General features: G+C 33.7%; 1 protein-coding gene across 6 annotated transcripts in view; it reads left to right on the top strand.

Annotated features, from left to right (window-relative positions):
* The window catches only part of CNTN5 (contactin 5), a 606,500-nt gene that overhangs the window by 260,372 nt on the left and 330,485 nt on the right, over nucleotides 1–15,643 (top strand). The gene's annotated exons all lie outside the window — the stretch shown is intronic.

Below are 15,643 nucleotides of genomic sequence, written 5' to 3'. Positions count from 1 at the left end.
AAAAAAACCCCTTTCCATGTAAATCCTATACAGCTGGCATTCTGAAATGTCAGTACCCATCACTGCATATTGCTGCCCACCCCATGTGGCTACTGTTTCAAGAACTGCAGTGCATTGCTTGAGCATTTCTTTAAGCAGCAATGCACCAGTTTAATATGAGCTAAATTCAAAAGCTTTTAGACACAGTCCATAGCAGAAGACTTTCTCTAGTTTCACTAATGCAAAATCACCACACCCATGGAAGCAGATGAGCCACAGTGGTTCCAACATGAACGTGTTGAAAATAGATCAGAATATCCCCCTTTTGTCACAGCCTTTAGTAAATCCTTGGTAGGATAAACATGTTTCCAAAAGTTATAGATTAATAGTTACTTTCAGATTATGTGCTGTAACAATTTAATATTTATTTGCTTTCCTTGATTTTTTTTTCCATAAATGAAGCAGCAAGACTTGCATATCCATGTACAGTTAGATCTGAGTTCTAGAGCACTTCATGTAGTACAATTCGGGAATTGAAAAAACTTAAATTACAGTTAAAAAAACCAAAAAGCAACTAAGGCCTTGGTAAGTAAAATACAAACAGGAATAGGAAGAACAATACTGCAGATGTAATTTGTTTTATTGATTCTGTTTTGGTATTGATTTTGTCTTTTTCTTTCTCTTCCAAAGCTCTGTCTCTGCAAATAAACTTCTTTGTTTATATTGATAGCATAATCTGGTATGCAGTATAAAAGATAGGTTTGTGAGGCAAGTGGCAAGCTTTAACATCTGGATATGGAGACACTTATGTGACACTTCCTGTCTGAGAAGTGATTTTAGGATCAGTTCATGTTGTATAGTATGCTTCTCAGACACCCTAGATTACAGTTTTCCTGTTTATATTTTGCTATTTAGTGACTCAAGAGCTAAGATTACAATTTCCATAACTATTTTTCCTTGTTGTGATGTTTTTCATAAACATATTGCAGTTTTATACATCTAGCCAACATCTGTAGTGAGAAAAAAATTTTAGAAATGAAAACTTTAAAAATAGACCAATACAATAAAATAAATATAAAATGAATAGAATAACCTGCAGAGCCTTGAGCTCATTCATAGATTTCCAACATAGTAATTTAGGCTCCACAGAGCCTATCAACACTGTTTTTACATGGCTAGCTATGCTACCAGTAAAACAGAAATACCTACTCAGATATCAGAAGTGTAGTTGACACCTGTAATCATACTTGTAATATATCTGTGAGTACATTTAGATAAACACAAACTCATGAATTGACCTTAACCTAGAAGCCATAACTTCATGCTGGTTTTCTGCTTGGTATAGATTAAATTCCTGTCTATCAACACCTGTCTGTGTAGTCATATTTCATGTAGAAGAAGTGATGTTGTGTTTCTAGATAGATCTCAAGCCAAGACACATTTCTTTAGCTTATCCTTCTACCACATATTTCAAGGGAATTATTGGACAATGGACACTTTTACTTTAGCACAGTAAAAGTGTCTTAGGCTTAATAATAATAATAATAATAATCTGATTTTTAACCACATTGAGAAAAAACTGATTTCACTACAAAGTATGTCTTTATTAACAAGCCAATATTATTTTCTTTTATTTTAATAATATTTGTATTTGTATTTATTTAAAAGGAAGGTGATGTCTTTTTCCCCTTTCTTTTAGTGATTCAAAATCTGAGAAATGCCTTACAATTAGGTTTTAAAGAAAAACTTGTCCTATTTAAAAATGACAATTTACCAAACGTTAGTTGCCAAGTGCTTTTTATCCTGCAATAAAAGAAAGACACATCTTGAACTTTTAGATATAACTGTATTTTAAAACATTTATTACAAGATTCTGTCCTGATTTTGACTGGGGTAGAATTAATTTTTCTTCCTCATAGCTAGATCAATAGTCTGTGGGTTTTTTTTTTTCATTTAGTATGTGAATAATGTTATTTCACTGATGTTTGAATTATTGCTGAGCAGTGCTTATCCTGAGTCAAGGAGTTTTCAGTGTCTCATGTTCTTCCAGTGAGGAGGGGCACAAGAAGCTGTGAAAGAGTATAGCAGGGACAGGTGACCCAAAGCGACCAAAGGGATATTCCATACCTCAGAAGGTCACGCCCTGTACAGAAACTGGGTCAAGTTGGCAGGTAGGAGCCCACAACTGCTGGGGGACCAGCTGGGCATCGGTCAGCAGATGGTGAGCAATTGCATTGTACATCACTTGTGGGTTTTGGTTTTTTCCCCATCTCTCTTTTTTTTATCTCCTATTTAATTGTATTATTAATAATAATAATAATATTTTCTGTTCTTATCTAAGCCTGTGGAGTTTGCCTTTTTTCCCATTCCCTTCTCCATCCCATCTTGGTGAATGGGGAAGTGAGCAAGCAGGTGCATGGTACTTTGCTTCTGTTTGGGGTTAAACAATGATAGTTCTCATATTTTATCCTTTAATATATATCTTTTTGAGATTTTCACTGTCTAACAGACAGAAATTGCCTTAAATATTGCTTCTTTTGTAATTCATAACAATTCCTTATTTTATTCTTGTTAGGAGAATGTCTACTAGATAATTTGAAGGTTTTATTCATATGCAGAGTGCAAAATTTCTGTGTTGCATAAACCAAACTTTATCTTACTATGTTCTTCAACACTGAAAATTCTATAATAATAGAACCAAAATCCTTAGTTAACAGTTTAGTGATCCTTTGTTTTAACATTAGTTTTCAGGTATGTAATTGAAAAGGTTATGTTAATTTGGTTGTAAAAGAATGCACACACTTCCTCATGTTCCTCTTATAGCACTGATCTAAGTTTGTGGCTCAAAGAAATCCTGAACCTTTTTCATAGAGAATGTATACCTTATTTTCTAGAGTTGTCATCTATATTTAAGAAAAGATTTATTCTCTGAAGCACTGTTCTGCAAGAGTAAGGAGAGAAAATTAATTTTAAGTACTTAAATAACAAGCTGTCATGTAGGTGGGCAGATCTTTTTGGCAGGTACTTGATTCCAAAAGCTGTCAAGGTTGATGTCATTTTTGTAGTCCTAACAGTAATTTTCCTTTCGCACAATGCAAGTATGCAGATTCTAAAACACTGCATATAAAATGAACTTTGTATTATACTTTATTTCTTTCATTTATGAAACAAATACAACATAATTCCTCTTTCAGGTTACTGAAAATGTTAATATTGATTTTCTTTCAGGTGCTTATTATAAAAATTGCTGTGAGTGATTTTTCTTTATTAGTAATCAAATGTTTTGGTGAGGTTGTCTATCAGCCTATATTTTATGAAAGGAAATCAGTTCAATTTTCAGAAAGATGCTTTGGAAAAAAAAAAAAATACAAAACCAGTAAGCTTTTTTTCCATTTCCCTGTTGAATTGTGTTCGTTCATCATGAGAAAACACATTATGTTCCTTTGAAAAATAAGTTTTGACTAGTAGGAAGATTTTCAAACCACTGTCAACTTCTTAGAAAACCTAAAGATATTTAAGGACCAAAGTCACACTTAGAAGAGCAGTAATATGCATACATTAGTGTACTTGTAAATTTAGCACTGTCAACTTTCATTTCAGCTTGTAAAAATAAAACTGAAGTCTGCAGGAGACAGATGTGTAAGAGTAGCAGTTCTTTTATCTTTAGAGATGAAAGAATTAGAAGTGTAGTATTAAATTTTCTGAGGTTTGGTTAATTATTTTTGTTCTTGAAAATGTTTCAGTGATTTACTCTTTAGCTTTAGTATTACAAGGACTTAATATATATAACATTAACCCATTTTCCAAGGCTTTTAATTTCAGTAGGTCAGTACCTACAACTGACTTAGCGAGAGGCAGTAAACTTTTAGATTAACTAAGCAAGTGAAGTAATTTCCTTCCCTTTTTGCATTTCTATTGTCGAGATTGTAAAGTGCAACTGAAGAGTAAGCATTTGTAGCTCCTAATCATATAGATTTGCATTAATAATCTAATAGTGATGGAATATATTCTGAATTGTTTACCCTTTTGCTTAATTGAAAGAAATTGCTTCAATATAAATAAACCTCTGAATTCTAGGTTCTAATACTGCAAAGTCACTTAAAGAAACATTAGGTTGAGAAGAGACTGGTAGTTTAGTACTTGAAAAATAAGTTTTTGGATGTACAGAAATTGCAGTGAGCTGTATTGCTGAAAAATGCTGCTGCTTTTGCTTGATGATGCCTAAAATCATCTTGAAAAAAGGCTTCTTCATGCTAAATTCAAGGATTTGGAGAACTGCAAGTGATAAAAAATTTAGGTAGTCAAGACTAAAATGCTGAGAATTTAACCTTTTATTAGTTTCTGATGTGGAAGTCTAATATTTAAAATGACTCCTCAGGTAATTTTACTGTTATCACTATACAGTAGCTTTTTAAAAGGATAATCTCATTATTTTACCCACAGTTTTGCCTCTAACAGACAGTCACCTAAGTACATGACAGAGCAATCTCAAGTGTTAGCCATTCATCCCTAGGAAGTGCTGATGCTGGACATATACATGACTCCTTAAGGCCATTGCAAAAATTCCCACCTAACATGGATAAAAAAAATGTCAAGCCAAGTCAAGCAAAGATCAATGGAAAATGGCTCAGTAAAACTACTTTAGTAACTATATAAACATCAAATTAAAAGGTGAAAAGTCTGGAGGATTTATGATCTCTAGCTTAAAGGCATGAACTAGCTCAGTTTAGTGTGTGTGTGCCTCTATGTGTGTCTGTAAAAATGACATTCTTCGTTTTGACTGTACAATGTTTGGTTTAGTGATTTCCTGTGACAGCAAGTTTCACTTCATGCTTGATAGATTGCTCAATATTGGCTTAGGAAGAAATAGCAAGCATCATAAATGATTATGCTCTCAATTCATCTTAAGACATAAGAAAGGGTAGTGTTAAAATTGGCAATGTAGTTTAATTATATAAGAATTCTTTTTTTCTATGTACAAGATAAAACCAGAATGCAAGATAGAAACAGGATGGAATGAAAATGAGCTTCTGTATCTCTTTCACTAATTTTTATCCCAGTACCCCTCTCTCTCCCAAAATCGTAAACTGCAAGAAAGGTTTTACATATTGAACCCATCACAAGCATGAAGTTATTTTCTGGAAGTGATAAGTGAGAAGGAATACTGTTTTCCATGCCCTTCCATGTAGAAGAAAGACATTTGTGCTCCCACTTTGTAAGAACACTTGCTAACCATGTGCAACTTTGAAAAACCTCTTGAATGCAGCAGTGCCAGTTTAATTTAGGCATAGTTCTTATCAATGCTTTTGCAGCTGCTGAAGGCAACAAGCCATGTAAGTCACTTACAGAACTTTCCAAATTACTTTCCATGTCTCAGTGATGAGAGTGAAGCCATTGTTCACGGTCATGGCCCCTCCAAAGCCCTTTGCTAAGTACAATTAGTTTTTAAAGCAGACCTACAATACTAATATTTATAAACCTCCCAAAAAATGATGGAGGACTCAAAGTAATTTGCTTCCCACTGCAGTCTGATGGGTGTGTAATAAAGACCAGATCTTTACTGCAAGACCAAGATACAGAAATTTTGCCTCTGTTCCAATGCACAGATTCAGGAAAAAGCAATGTTTGAAACTGGATCACTCCCTGCGTTGCAGGTTGGATTTTGCTGTCTAAGACCCTGAAGAAAAGAAGCATGACTGAATGCTACTTTCTAGTCACTGGGCTTTTCTTGAGTTAGCTATTGCCACACCATTTTGCTGCAACTGCTTTCAGTGTCACTGCCACCAGCGTTCCTTTACAAGAGGAGGGTGTTTCTGCACAACCTCACATTAGCTTCACCTCCACTCTACTGCCCCAGCTCACCTCCAGCCTTCCCTGAGCTACTGAAGAAAGGCAATTGAGATTGATAACCCTAAATTGGAGAGAGATCTGAAAACTACAGGAAGAAATATCCCACATCCATTTTTTGACTGCTGTCTGGTCTAAGCAGTTTGATTTGGAGGTCTCACTTTGGACAGCAAATTACAACTAAAGAATACAATTTCATCCAGTTTGAGGAAAGTTAGTACAATACTGGACCTCATTTAAGAACTGGATCAATTGTATCTCTGAAATTTTCACAGTCTAGACAGAAGGGGAGTATTTTTAACACAACATAAAGGTCTTCATACTTCTCTGGTACTTGTAGACAAATGGAAAGGTAGAAAAAAGGAATCCTTGCAGCAAAAAAAAAATGACTAGTGCAACCTTCAAAGAAGCTCATTGTTTGAAGTGTTACAGATTATTATAGAATCTTAAAGGTATGTTTACAGCTAGACACTTAAACAAACCATGAAATAGTAGCAAGGCAAAAAGGAGTTGCCAGCACCACCACAGAGTTCAGACTGGATGGCTGCTTTGACCTAGGGGCATTTATTCAAGATCAAACCTAGTTATCAAGTTCTTGCTGTAATATTATACAGCTATCAGGGTTTGTTTGTCTTTATCACTAGATCACAACTGCAAATGCAAAATTATGGGGAGGCTATACAACCCTCCATGAGAAGCAATTAAAAGCTTAAAATATCAAGACAGAAGTAGTAATTTCTGTAATTTTTTGAAAGTAATAAATTTCTTCTTTAATTTCTCATAATGTTTTCCTACATTCTTTAAAAACCACATAGAAATATTTCTTTATAGAAAGATTAGGCTTTAACATGAAAATACAATTGTTTTAGGTTTTTACAATTGCATTAGACAAAAGACCTGCAAATCGAACTCTATAATATTTAGGTCATTTATATTCTCACTTTTGACTTGTCAGCTTCTTTGTTGTTTCATCATACCATTGCCTGAACTTTCAGCATGTATAGGAAATACCAAGAACACCTGCTTTTCCTGGATTCTTTATAATTTGGAATCTTCTCTTTTTTGAAACTTAAAATGCAAAATTTATATATTCATAGTAAGGTATTACTTATATAGTTCATGGTGTTCACTCCCTTAAAGTAGAACATGTAGTTTTAGAAATGAGCACATACCTTATTCTCCTTAAAATGAATACACATTTTTCTTTTTTCCAAATAGTTTAACAGAGGAGAGGACCTGATGACAGTACATGGAAAGACAAGACCTACCTAATTTTCAAGTTCATCCATTTTGAGTTTCAGAAAATAGATTGAGAATTGAAGAAGAATCAGCTAGGGATTTTTTTTTAGATAATATTACTGACCATATATTAAACTGAGAACACATGAAATTATACTGGAACTCTGAAACCAACTATAAGGAAAAAAAAAAGAAAGAAAAAATGCTATTTATTTGCAACCTGTCTGGTTTGTCATAAGAATTAGGTGTCAAGGTGCCTCATCAAATTAATTCAGTATTCTAAAAGCATTGCTATAATTTCAGTGGAATCTTTCATTTTCTACCTTTATTCCTCTTAGAGTCAAAACACATTATAGCTTAATCTGAATGCCTGCCCAAGGGATAGTACAAAATAAAAGTACTGAAAAGCAGTAGTACTTTTTATTTTCTTGGCAGAGCTGTTTTTACTGCTATTCACAGTCACTCTGTATATGTCTTCTGAAAAATACAAATATGTATGTATCAGAATGCGCCTTCCACTTGAAAACCCAATTCATCATTCTTGGCAAGAAAAGAGAAAATGAAAGGGTGAAGACTTTAATTATATTTTACTTCAGTCTTTTCCTAATGTATAAAAAATGTTTCAGAGGATTTTTATAGTCTGCATGGAGCAGAACACAGGTAAAATATTAGCCAATGTCGCACAGCATCCCAAATATATGTTTAAAAAAAAACCACCTGACAATTCTTGTGACAATTCCATGGAGGGACGAGCATGTAGTTAAACCACAGCTGGGACTACAGCCTTGACTGCCCAGCACTAGCATTCAGAAAAACAACTTCTCAGCATCTGGCTGCCTCTAATTCACCCAGAGCCTTTCCAATTCCACTTCTTTCAAAGTCTGACTTCACCTAGATTTAGAGGTTGGCTCCACAGTTCCTGGTATTCAAAGTGATAAAACACAGCAGCAAATTAAACTGTCTACTCAGGTGATGGGTGACACACAGTGGGATCTCACCTTGAAGCAGGTGGAGTCCATGGGCACAAATTATGATTTGTGTTTATGCTCTTTGTGTCCTTTAATACTTATACATCCTATGTTCCTTAGAAAGTGGCATATCTTATCATGCATTGCAAATTAGATAATCATGTTATTCCTTTGCTAAGCACACAGGCAAGCCCTAATCACGGGCTGCAATCCACTTAGTGCACATTATGCACCTTGATAGGCCATGTCTGAAAATGTCTACACCCCAGGGATATAATACAGGCCTTGCTGAGCCACTGGTCAGTCTCCTGCTGTATACCAGGCATCCCGCTCCTTCCTGTAACATAAAGTGCTTGTCAGTTGCATTCTACAGCTTCCTGTGGTTCCAAGTCCTTCATGGCTTCAGTACTTAAATTTGATGTTCCCTCATCTGTGAAACATCATAATTGCCTATTTCTGAAATAATCTCAAATGGCATTAAACTTATGATTCAGACAATTCATTTTATTGCTTGAAATGCCTTTGATATCAGTCTACCTGAAATTTTAAATTCACTCCTTTCTCAGGGAACAATATGACTTTTTTGCCACATAAAAGCAGTGTGAAGGAACGTAAATTACGTCTTTGTAAAATTATTTTATATTTTAAAAAAATTAAAATAATTTAGCAACCATTAAAAATAATAATCAAAATTGGTTTAGAATGCAGTAACAAAATATTTAAGTTTACTCCAAACAGGTTTTTTTTTGTTTGTTTTAATTATTATTATTAGTTGGCAAATAAATTTAAAATACTAATTTTAATTTTCTGTTCAACTGATCTTTTTAGCTGACAGTCATTCCAAAACTAAGTTCTCCACTGTCAAACTCTCTTTTGACAACTCACAATCTTAACATTTGCTGCTGACAATTGTTGGCAATGAAGATTTTTATTAGTAATATGCAAGAAGTATTTCTTTTCCATAACATTTTACTCTCAGCAACAACAAAACAGCTACTTAGCACCCTCTCTGGGGATTTCCACATTTCAAGTAATACTGAAAAGCACATAGACCTGTTGGAGTGAGTCCACAAGAGGATTACAATGATCTGGATTACAGATAAAGAAGCTGCAGCACCTCTTCTATGAAGACAGGCTGGGAGAGCTGGTCTTGCTGATCCTGGGGAAGGCTCTGGGAGACCTTAAAACAGCTTTCAAGACCTAAAGGGCTAAAACTGGAGAGGGACTTTTTACAAGGGCATCTAGTGATAGAACATGAGGTAAGGGTTTTAAACTGAAAGGGGCTGGTTTTAGACAGGATGTCAGGAAGAAATTCATTCCTGTGAGACTGGAGAAGCACTGGGACAGGTTGCCCAGACAGGATGCCCCATCCCTGGAAGTGCTCAAGGTGAGGTTGGATGGGCTCTGACAACCTGGCATAGTGGAAGGTGTCCATGCTCACTGCAGGAGGGTTGGAATGAGATGAGCTTAACAGTCCTTTCCCAGCTCAAGCTATGCTGCCATTTATGATTAACTGGGAGAAGATATGTAAAGCCCCAAACTTTTTAAATTGCAACATCCTTATTACAATAACCTTCAACAATGACATTCTGCAGGGTTTTAATTGTCTAAAGTTTTGATTTTATTTCAAACTGTCGGTAACTGTGAACTAATTTTCTTTAAGGAAAAGTAATATGAAAACATCATTGATCTAAATGTAAATATAAATAAAAATTATTGTAAATGAAAATAAAAATAAGCCGTTCTCTTGGTGACTGTTTACTGTAGCAGGCTATTTTATATACCTTATTTTTATCTCCAGTGGGTTTTTGCTATTTGTATGGAGAAGATCTCATAAAAACTTTTCAGCTTGCAGATTTTTTGGGATTTTTAGTTGGAGATTTTTCATTTTGATCTACAAACCTTTAGTACCATTTTGCTGTTTTGTCAGTTGTCAGTAATATATCCATGCCAGCTGTATTCATAAAGAAAGTTGCTTCACAAATATCTTTATAAATCTCTCATAATCTATTGTAAAAATGCATGGCTGGCAGTACATTTTCTGAGATTGGACAGAACTCCAGTGCTCTGAGGATTGTATCAATTCTTCTTCCAGCATCACAATCTGGGTGTTTCCTATGGCTGATAGAAATTTTATTGGTATATTTCTTACTGGCTCAAAAACAAATACAAGAAAAATTTTATTTAAATTGTCATTCATTTAAACTCTTCATCTCTCAGAAATGAAAATAGTGCCCTCCAAGGCAATCTAGAATTTAGAAACTCTATAATTCACATATTCTAGAATTCACTTTTGTTTTTTTTAACATAATAGTCATATTTTAAAAATCTATTGATATTTTAAAATGAAAATATTCTTTCTGCACCCTGAATAGCAATTTATCTTGTTCTCTGATAATGTAATCTAGCCCTTTGGAAAAGTGTTGATTAGAACATATTCTATCTTCACCTTCTTTTGTTTTAGTGATGCATGGATAGTCCTGTGTGAAGTCTTGTCCTGTACATTCATTTTTCCCACAGCTTTAATATTTTAATTTGTTTGTTTAAAAATAATTTTAACTCTTTTTTGCACATTTTACTTTGAAAAACTGGAGTATCTTAATTTAAGACAGCAGAAGATTCATGTCTGTGAGTTCTGCTATAGAAATCTGTTTACAATGATGACAATGTTAAGTGAACAAGGCTTCCTTGATTAATAAAGAAAGTTCATGAAAATGCACTATGAACTTTTTACACCTTTTTTTTACCCCCTGAATTGCACTTCGTGCCTTTACGTCAGTCTCTGTACACGTATTCATATTGATTATGAAAAAGAAAATATTCTCTCCTATAAAGTGCTGATACATTTTTAACACCTAGGGCAGGAGAAAACAAAAGTTGTCTCAGTCTTCTAGCATCTACCTGCAGAAAAATGCTGGTACATGAAAAGTTAATCCACCTATTCCTACTTCTTTGAAGAGCAACTAATTTCTGTAATGTATAAGGATGGCTGTTCAGTTCTCTCTCCTCATAATCAGACTGAAATCAATTAAATTCCTCCAGAATGGTCTAATAACAGCTTATTTTTCTCAGACCGAGCTGTTGACTGGTCTGGCTTCCCACCTTCTCTATTGTTCATTCATAGATCAAATAGAAACTAACTGCAGGGACCTGTAACAAATTGAAGGCAGTAATTTGTCATATATCTTATTTATTTAAGATGTCTTTTGAATAGATCTATAGGATCTATATATATACATATATTTATCTATTTGATCTTGTATTTAAAAAATATCCCAACACATATTAGTGTCACATGCATTAACACAGTAATTTTTGAAAAAAAATCAAACTGCTTAGCTTTTTTAGTTTATAAAGTTCTCCATTTAAGACAGCTTTGCAAGTGATGTTTTCCAGTATGTTATCTGCACCAAGTTATGATTACAGTAAATATCTAGTCCTGGTTACAGCTGGCTTCTTAACTTGCAGCAGACATTTTGGCATTTGGAAATTACCCTCATCTGGCAATCTGCATTCAGAGCAAAATTTAATTTCTTTGGATGAATACATCAATTAAGGATTAAGTAGTTTGTGTAGGCTCTGGATCTGTGCTTTGTATCTCCTATCACAAAGATGCAGTTTTCTCTAGATTTTCTATTGTTCCCTCTCCAAGGCTGTTGAGCAATATTTTTTGTTTCATGTTTTTCAGTAGATTTTAATTTCCCCTTAAACTGATATTGAACTGTAGCTTCTCAATCTTGCTATCAGAGAAATATATGTATAGCTCGATGAAAATTCATACAGCTATTTTTGATCCTTCAAAGAGAAAAGAATGTGACAAATGAGTGACAATGAGTTTTCAATGTGTTAGAGATGTCCAGTTAAAGTATAACCCTGTAAGATGTTCCTGAGTGCACTTCTGAAATGCTAATTGTGCTAGTCTGGTCCATTTAGGGAGGTGTTTGCTCAGTGATTGTTCCCAGAAATGGTTTGTAAAATAATAATAAATAAATCATAATAAATAAATAAATAAATAAATAATCAGAATATTGATGCTGTCATGCAGCAAATAAATTGTTTTTCTTGTCCCTCTAATATATAATATGTCCTTTGAGGTAAAGCCCCACACATAAAGGATTTTCTCAAGTTAAGCATCAGCCCTCCCCTGGGGTTGTGTGAACCAAAGACAAATTATCAGCAGTTCTGGTAAGAAGCAGTTAATGCAGCAGGATCAGAAGGTTTCCCAGAGTGGGTGTACAGCTCATGCTGGCTGCTGTTGTGGCTGTTTGAAGTCGTGCACTGGAAGGTGTGTAGAGGTGTCCATTCACAGATGGTGCTGTGTGTGCAGAGTTATGTCAACCCTTGCTGTCTGTGACTAAAGAGTGGCAGCCAAAATAGCTCCAGATTCATCATGTTAGGGCTTGTTTCCTCCCAGAGGCTATGTTTGCAGCTGGTATCCTTATGATTTTTAGTGACAAAAGCCCATATATAACTGCAGTCCAAAATAACATTGAAAGGTGTGTTATTTTCTCTTAATACAGGGTTTTCAGTTCAGATTTTCATGCTTTTATCATCCATCTATGTGATTTTCATTGTCATAATTTATTGCTAAAGGATTAGTAGAGGGAAAAAATCCAGAACAGCAGTTACAAAATCTGTCTTAAAAACTGCGTGACTACACTCAATTATTAAAAAAAAATAATGTGCTAATAAGAACAGAAGATAGGACATTATGATTTCATTTTGATGGTTCATCTTATTTGTTTCTCTTTAGCTGATCATGTTGATGCACATGGCTTATGAAATGTTTTTCAAAGTAAGAGTTTGCATATCAGTATCAATTTTCAAATAGTCAGAAAGAGTTCATTATGGATAAAAAAGGGGAGGTGCCCAAATTAGACCTGTTTCTGGTTAAGTATGAGAAGATGTAGCCAGAAAAACAGTAATGCTTTTTGCTTCTCCATAATAATCCCTACTGAGAGCAAAAATAAAGCTTGAATATTTGATAAAATTGAGACAATCTTAGAATTTGTAGGAAGGAAGGAAGGAAGTGAGAAACTTAGCAATCTGCCTAAGGAAAAATACATCCTAGAAAACAAAAATAACAATTTTTTTGAAAGTCTTGGCCATCTTTAAGCAAGAAGTTTTTTTGACCAATACAAAGAAAGTGCCCGATATTCTTAATACAAAAGACTTTCAGACATGGTGATGTGAGTGAGTGGGTAAGGCTGTTTAAAAAATTAGTCCCTGTATCTCAATCTCACATACTTTTAAACATGTTTTAATGGCAGTGTGTCATCACAGGGTGTTAGTGAAGATAATCAATGCAATATGTTCTTCAAGATTATTATGACAGCTAATTCATGGCTAAATAGATTATCTGATGTGTAAGAAGGAAAGAGCAGTTTTGGAGCTGGCACCCAACAAAATATTTCATCTATGCTGTCATCTGTTTTTTTTTTTTTTTTCTCTTCTTTTTCTCTACTAAAGAAGAATCTTTGTGTGATTTTTACATAAAACTGGATTGATTGATGAAGTTACTTAGGTCATAATTAATTTTATTTAGAACAACTTTTTTTAACCTTTGTTTATAACATCTCCAGTAGTTTTATAGTCACTTTTAAGGAGGAATCAATAGAACCTAAAACATAACAAAGAAATAAATAATTGGAAGTACACTAAGTAGTTACAGTCTCTTCATGTTTTATGATAGGAAGAGCAAACACAGTTCAGCTTCTGGAAAGGCTAAACACCTTGAATTTTAAATGTTAATTGTGTGAGTTTGAATAAGAACATTCAAAATTCTGATGATCATCTCACTGATCAAGAAAGGTGACCATGATGTGGACAAATGCCCACATAGTCACCAATTAAATTTAGACTGTATATATCCTTGATTTCCCTAATTATTAGAGCTGCATTATACATTTTATTGGGTAAATTAAGTTGATTTTTTAACAAGGCAGTTTAAACTACTTTATATTGCTTTGAGGAGGCTTTTAAATTGTCAGCTTTACTTGAATTATGTTGGATTCATTTCACAGCAAGTGAACAAGCAAAACCAATATTTTATTTTAAAAGAAAGAAATTTATATGTGCACACACAAGTTTGTACTAGCTGAATAATGATCTTTCTAAAGAAAAAAGAAGATAATACTTTTTGTGAGACTTTTGTGCAAGCTTAATTTCTCTATCTGCAGGTCACTTAATTTATTATTAAACAGATCTTTTTATAGCCTGCCCATAATCCCAGGAACTCCAACATAAAAACACTTGCTCAAAGAAAATCTGAGCTGGAAAGGCTGTCTTTATTCTCAAAGTGGAAATATAAGACCAGTAATATTGGTGGATTTCTTAGAAATGTCTTTACATTGCAATGAGGGTGGAAAATAAAAATGTTGTTTGAATGTCAGTGATAACAGGTTTACAGCTGTCATAGGATATACCCACAGATTAATAAATATGTCCAGGGACGTTTTATGGACAGTCTTCTGTAGCCAAAATTGTTCCTCAAAAAGCAAGATGAATGATATAATCTCTTTAACTCATTCTGTGTCATTAATTTTCATAAAGGCCAAGCAGGTAGACAGAATTTACTTAGCAGAAAGTCGTGACTACCCAGTGGAACCTCTATCAAAGACATGACAGTCAAAATCAAGTAATTGCATTTTCTTTTATATCCACATATTTCTTGTTTTCTTACTTCTTATGGTTGTGTTTTCATACTCTCTGCTGTTTACTTCGTAATTTCATATGCCAAAGCACTGATTTAAAGCTAAATGCTCAAATATATCATTCGCTTCAAAGCTTGTCTCAATCTCTCAAATAATTGAAGTTCACATATCCATGTGATAAGTTTGTTTGTTTGTGTAAAAAAGTAAAATGTTTGAGTAACTGAACATAGGGGAAAACAAATATTTTTATTTGTACATCTGTTCTTTAATAAACAAACATTTTTTTGCTGTTCTGGGTTGTAGGTTGAATGCATTGCCTTAAATATTAGCAGTTCTTTTTTACTACAGTAATTTCCAGAACATCTTTTTGTCATAGAATTTGGAGAAATTAAATGTAATTTTTTTAACTTTAAAGTGAGATTTAAGTCTCAAAATTATTCTTGATATACCATGTAAAAAAACTTTATCAGCAAGTTTTCATCCATAAAAGCCTAATAATTTTGGGAAAAAAACCCAAAAAACAACAAACAAGAACAAAACCGAATGAATTTTGCAATCTTAATTGTTTAGGTAAAGCTAAAAAAAGACAAACAAAAAACCCCATTTTTTTAAACACTATTAAAAACCCCTAATTTTGTATAGACTATATTAGATGGATGTACATCTGGGCATTAATTGAAATGTTTAGGTTTAATAAAAGTCTTACCAATTTAACTTTGTCAGTGTGTAAGACAAAGTTAGGTTTAAATTAATGTGTGTGTGTATATATATATATATATATATATATATATATATATATACACCTACATTCATGTACATCTGCATGTACATGTCTTCATTCTTCTATCTTGCTCAGACCAAGCCAGCTGGGACTGTTGTGACCCTACATAATGATTTATGTCTCAGAATCAAAACTTGACCTAAATGCTCTTGAATTAGGAAAACCAAATAGCTAAG

This window comes from Agelaius phoeniceus, chromosome 2 (assembly GCF_051311805.1).
Source record: "Agelaius phoeniceus isolate bAgePho1 chromosome 2, bAgePho1.hap1, whole genome shotgun sequence".
Taxonomy (NCBI): Eukaryota; Metazoa; Chordata; class Aves; order Passeriformes; family Icteridae; genus Agelaius; species Agelaius phoeniceus.
Note: the sequence above shows the minus strand (reverse complement) of the source record. Positions and strands in the feature narration are given on the sequence as shown.